Source organism: Triticum aestivum, chromosome 3D (genome assembly GCF_018294505.1).
Source record: "Triticum aestivum cultivar Chinese Spring chromosome 3D, IWGSC CS RefSeq v2.1, whole genome shotgun sequence".
Taxonomy (NCBI): Eukaryota; Viridiplantae; Streptophyta; class Magnoliopsida; order Poales; family Poaceae; genus Triticum; species Triticum aestivum.
Genome location: NC_057802.1, coordinates 430,125,637 through 430,132,247, shown reverse-complemented (window position 1 = coordinate 430,132,247; position 6,611 = coordinate 430,125,637).

The window sequence follows — 6,611 nt, the reverse complement described above, 5'->3', positions numbered from 1 at the left end:
ATCTAGCGTAGCAATGACATCAAAAAACGGACAAGCCATGAAAACATCATGCTAGCTATCTTACGATCATGCAAAGCAATATGACAATAAATGCTCAAGTCATGTATATGATGATGATGATGGAAGTTGCATGGCAATATATCTCGGAATGGCTATGGAAATGCCATGATAGGTAGGTATGGTGGCTGTTTTGAGGAAGATATAATGAGGCTTATGTGTGATAGAGCGTATCGTATCACGGGGTTTGGATGCACCGGCGAAGTTTGCACCAACTCTCGAGGTGAGAAAGGGCAATGCACGGTACCGAAGAGGCTAGCAATGATGGAAGGTGAGAGTGCGTATAATCCATGGACTCACATTAGTCATAAAGAACTCATATACTTATTGAAAAAGTTTATTAGCCCTCGAAGCAAAGTACTACTACGCATGCCCCTAGGGGGATAGATTGGTAGGAAAAGACCATCGCTCGTCCCCGACCGCCACTCATAAGGAAGACAATCAATAAATACCTCATGCTCCGACTTCGTTACATAACGGTTCACCATACGTGCATGCTACGGGAATCACAAACCTCAACACAAGTATTTCTACAATCCACAACTACCCACTAGCATGACTCTAATATCACCATCTTTATATCGCAAAACTATTGCAAGGAATCAAACATATCATATTCAGTGATCTACAAGTTTTATGTAGGATTTTATGACTAACCATGTGAATGACCAATTCCTGTCATCTCTCTAAATAGATATAAGTGAAGCAAGAGAGTTTAATTCTTTCTACAAAAGATATGCCCACGCTCTAACAAATATAAGTGAAGCAAAAGAGCATTCTACAAATGGCGGTTTTCTATGTGAAGAGAAACAGGCAATCCAAACTTCAAATGATATAAGTGAAGCACATGAAGCATTCTATAAAGCCATACTCAAAAGATATAAGTGAAGTGCAATGAGCATTCTATAAATCAACCAAGGACTATCTCATACCAGCATGGTGCATAAAAGAAAAGTGAAAACTAAATGCAAAAGACGCTCCAAGATTTGCACATATCGCATGAACGAAACGAATCCGAAAACATACCGATACTTGTTGAAGAAAGATGGGATGCCTTCCGGGGCATCCCCAAGCTTAGACGCTTGAGTCTCCTTGAATATTTACTTGGGGTGCCTTGGGCATCCCCAAGCTTGAGCTCTTGCCTCTCTTCCTTCTCCTCACATCGAGACCTTCTCGATCATCGAACACTTCATCCACACAAAACTTCAACAGAAAACTCGGTAAGATCCGTTAGTATAATAAAGCAAATCACTACTCTAAGTACTGTTGCAAACCAATTCATATTTTGTTTTTGCATTGTGTCTACTGTAATATAACTTTTCCATGGCTTAATCCACTGATATAAATTGATAGATTCATCAAAACAAGCAAACTATGCATCAAAAACAGAATCTGTCTAAAACAGAACAGTCTGTAATAATCTGAACATTCACCATACTTATGATACTTGAAAATTTCTGCCACAATTAGGAAAAATAAAAAATTTGTATAGAAAGATAGTGCAAAAAGAATCAGAACCATTTGACGTTCCAGTAAAAAATGTAAAATCGAGCACTACAGCCAAAGTTTCTATCCTGCACCGTACAAACCAACAAGCATTGTAATCATCCTAAAGGCAAACCTTGGCACATTATTTTTATAATACAATGGAATTTTACAAGGGGATAATTATTTTTGTTGAAAAGTTTCTGTAATCAAGATTCACAAAGTGTCCGTGAGCATGAACAAAGTTCAAGGCTAGCTCCCACTTTAACAATGCTCGTCTTTCTCACTTTCGCTTTTCTTTTTGAAAAAGTTTTAGGTTCCCCTCTTTATTTTATTTTTGTTTTTAAACTATATGAAAGCACTCAACAGAAATAAATGACTCTCTAAAACTTCCGGGTTGTCTCCCTAGCAGCGCTTTCTTTAAAGCCATTAAGCTAGCCATATAGTGCTCAAGTAGTGAATCCACCCGGATCCCAAGGTATATCAAAGCCAATTTTAATTAGCAACGATTTGGCATTTAGTAGTGAGAATAAAGCAACATATATCAAGCAATGACGAAGTCTAACTCTCTTCCTATGCATCGGCATGTCATAAAAGAACGATTCATGCACACATAGTAAAGGCCAATGCATAGTATAAACATTTTTTCGTGTTGGAAACATGGAGAGGCGGAGATGTGGTTCCTCTCTCATAATAATTGCAAGTAGGAGCTGCAAGAACATGCATATTATATTCATCAAAATCATCATGTGCAACGGTAAAAGGCAACCCATCAATATAATCCTTAATAAAAGCAAACTTCACCGATATAGTGTAGTCGGGAGAATTCAAAAAGATAATAGGACTATCATGCGTGGGTGCAATAGCAACAATTTCATGTTTAACATAAGGAACTATAGCCAGTTCATCTCCATAAGCATAATTCATATTGGCATCTTGGCCACAAGCATAGCAAGCATCAAGTTCATCAAAAAGGGATATTTCAAGAGAATCAACAGGATCATAACAATCATCATAGCAATCATCCTTCGGTAAGCACGAAGGGAATTTAAACAATGTATGAGTTGAAGAGTTACTCTCATTAGAAGGTGGGCACGAGTAGCTAATCCGCTCTTCCTCCTTTTGTTCTTCGCTCTCCTCCTCATCTTTTTCATCCAATGAGCTCACAGTTTCATCAATTTCTTCTTCCATAGATTCCTGCAAAATATTAGTCTCTTCTTGGACAGCGGAGACTTTCTCAATAAATGCATCAATATCGGAATTGAATTCATAATTGGCATAGCAATATTTAAGGATAGCTAAATTTTCAGGTCTATAAACAGCATCATAAAGATTTTCAAACTCTTTGAACATAGATTCAATTTCATAAGCCCCCATAAAAGCAACAAATTCTTCTATTTGTTCCACATCATAGTAATCATATATACCATTAGCATAAGAAGCTAAGCTTTTATTATCATTAAATTTGCATGAAAAGGGAAGGTGTGGAGCCTTCATCCTAGAGCAACAAGTATAATCATATCTCAAGCATACTTGCCGAGCATACCACTTCAACATATAAATTTGATCCCATAATAGTTTCCCTTTTTGAGTCAAGCGATAATCCCTAAAGTATTCACGTTGGTCCAACGTGTCTCCCATTACATAATTGAATGAGGTTTTCTCAGGATTACCAAAGTGGTACATAATATTTTTCACATAATGATCATCGAGGATTTTAGGAGGTTCCCCATCTCCATGAGTAGCAAGTACACCTAATTTTTTTGGTATTTCGTGTTCCATATCCATAACTAAAGATAGAGAACAACTAAGAACAGCAAATAAAAATTACTTAGTGATAAAGCAAACAAGCACACACGAGAATATTCACCCCACGCTATTGCTCCCCGGCAACGCGCCAGAAAAAGGTCTTGATAACCCACAAGTATAGGGGTCAATTGTAGCCTCTTTCGATATGTAAGAGTGTCGAACCCAACGAGGACCTAAAGGTAGAACAAATATTCCCTCAAGTTCTATCGACCACCGATACAACTCTACGCACGCTTGATGTTCGCTTTACCTAGAACAAGTATGAAACTAGAAGTACTTTGTAGGTGTTGTTGGATAGGTTTGCAAGAATATAAAGAGCGCGTAAATAAAAAGTAGGGGCTGTTTAGGTAAAGAAAAAATAAAGTAAATATAGTGAGTGTGGAAAAGTGGTGGTAGGAGTTGCGAAATTGTCCCTAAGCAATTGACTACTTTACTAGACCGATAGCAAGTTTTATGTGGGAGAGGCCACTGCTAGCTTGTCATCCCTGACTTGGAATTCTATGCACTTATGATTGGAACTATTAGCAAGCATCCGCAACTACTAACGTTCATTAAGGTAAAACCCAACCATAGCATTAAGTTATATTGGTCCCCCTTCAATCCCGTATGCATCAATTTCTATGCTAGGTTGAAGCTTCTGTCACTCTTGCCCTCCAATACATAGTCCTATCAACATACAACTAACCCTATGGTGTGATCGATGCGTGCGCTCATATGATGGGCACCAAAGGACAGCAACATAACCACAAGAAAATTAAACCAATCATAGCAATTCACCAATCACCGATAGGACAACGAAAATCTACTCAGACATCATAGGATGGCAACACATTATTGGATAATAATATGAAGCATAAAGCACCATGTTCAAGTAGAGGGTACAGCAGGTTGCGGGAGAGTAGACCGCTGTAGATAGAGGGGGGAAGGTGATGGAGATGTTGGTGAAGATGGCGGAGGTGTTGGTGAAGATCGCGGTGATGATGATGGTGGCCACGGCAGCGTTCCGGCGCCACCGGAAGAGAAGGGGAGAGGGGGCCCCTTCTTCTTCTTCTTCCTTGACCTCCTCCCTAGATGGGAGAAGGGTTTCCCCTCTGGTCCTTGGCCTCCATGGCATGGGAGGGGCGAGAGCCCCTCCAAGATTGGATCTCTCTCCCTGTCTCTCTCTGTTTCTGCGTTCTGATATTCTGCCCTTTCACCGTTTCGTATATATATGGAGATCCGTAACTCCGATTGGATTGAAACCTTCGCCGAGATTTTTTTCCTGAAAATTAGCTTTCTTGCGGCCAAAGAAGAGCAGCAACCGCCTTACAGGGGGCGCCCAGGGGGGCAGGCGCGCCCCCTGCCTCGTGCCCCCCTCGGGCACCGTCTCGCGTTGATTCCTCTTCCCATATTCTCCAAATATTCCAAAATATTCTCAGTCCGTTTTTATCCCGTTTGGATTCCGTTTGATATGGGGTTTCTGCGAAACATAAAACATGCAACAAACAGGAACTGGCACTGGGCACTGGATCAATATGTTAGTCCCAAAAATAGTATAAAAACTTGCCAAAAAGTATATGAAAGTTGTATAATATTGGCATGGAACAATCGAAAATTATAGATACGACAGAGACGTATCAAGTCTCCAACTTATTTATTTTACCTTATCATTCAAATGTTCTATTAACTCAAATTTAATGACTTTCACATGCTAACTCCGCTTTTTGGTAGAAGGAGTATGACAATGAGGCTGCCAAGAAAGCCAGGGCCAAAGCAAAAGCCGTCAAGAAAGCCGCCAAGAAAAATAAGAAGAAATCAAATGCTTCTAAGATGTTTGAATTGGACGACAGTACTGAGTCGGAGGTAGCCCTGGACTCCCTTCGATCCTTTTTCGATTATCTTATTGGCACTAATTATTATCAGGATGACACGGGGGCCAGCCAAGCGGTTGAAGAAGAGGTAACTATTATTTCCTCCAACTCAGTGCCTTTGCCAAGACAGAAAATTCGACGAGTAACCCGGAAAGTAAGCTTTTCACGCCCCTTAGATCATTTGGATCCTCACTTTCTTTTGAAGCAACAACAGCACGAAAAAAGGTGACAAACTCGGACCACCAGAAAAGCCTGTCTATGATGTTTCGCCGGAAATTCCTGATCTCTCCAGTGATCACACAAACGTCAATCCTTTGAATACTGAATCATCAAGCCCACTTAAACTGCCAGAAACACATACTGAAGATGTTACGATCACCGGCACCGTCTTTCAAGAGCCGGGAAAACCTACTATCTTGGCCAAGCAGACCGCCAAAGAGGAGTTTATTGAAAGGCAGAAAGTGAGATTTGACATTGCCAATTATTCTCAACTAAACGTTAATGAAGTACTCTCTGGTTATCTCAACCAAGTGCATACCAGCCGCGATCTTCAAATTGACATGGTGAAACAGATGCATCAGAAGTATGAGGTATGAACTCCGGCTTGATAAATTATGCATATCCTGTCGGCCCCCAAGTCTACTGTGTATAATAGAATAGAATATGTTGTAGACTTAGAATAGCCATGAGTATAAAAGCATCTTTGGTAGAATCATTCAAAAGCCAGCTTTCGCCGTCAGAGTTAAACCGGATCTTTAACGATCAACATTGCATCCGTAGCCCCCGGGCCGGTTTAATCAGCATGAATGAACCGGTACTGTTCATCATTGTTTATGAATCAAAACTTACTTGTGTAGCCCCCATGAGCCGGCCGTGGTCATTTGCGGCACAGACGGGTCATCATAAAGTAGTAATGAAAACGCGAGTAATATGCATTAGCCCCCAAGTGCCAAGTTCTCTTGCTTGCAAAGTGCTTAGGACTTATTCATATTTATCGTTATATGAAGAATTTTTATGTACGCATTAGCCCCCAAGTGCCAAGTGTTGTTGCTTGCAAAAGGCTTGCGACTTTATTCCTGTAACCCGAATATGAATATGATTGCAAATCTTTGCATGTACAGGATGCCACTGCGCAACTTCAATCGCAATTGGCTGATGCGAAAACCCAGCTGGAGCATCAAGAATCTGAGACCCGGAAGGCTGACTCAAAATTCAATTTTAGTTTGGCTGAAACAGAAAACCTAAAGACCAGTGTTGATACTGAAAGAACTGCCTGGGCTGAAGAGAGGACTGCTCTGATACAGCGGGCTGAAAAAGCTGAAGCTTCCCTTCAAGAAATAACCACTGAGCTTACCGGTTTAAAACACCACATACCCCAGATGATTTATGCTATCTTGGTAAGTAGCATTG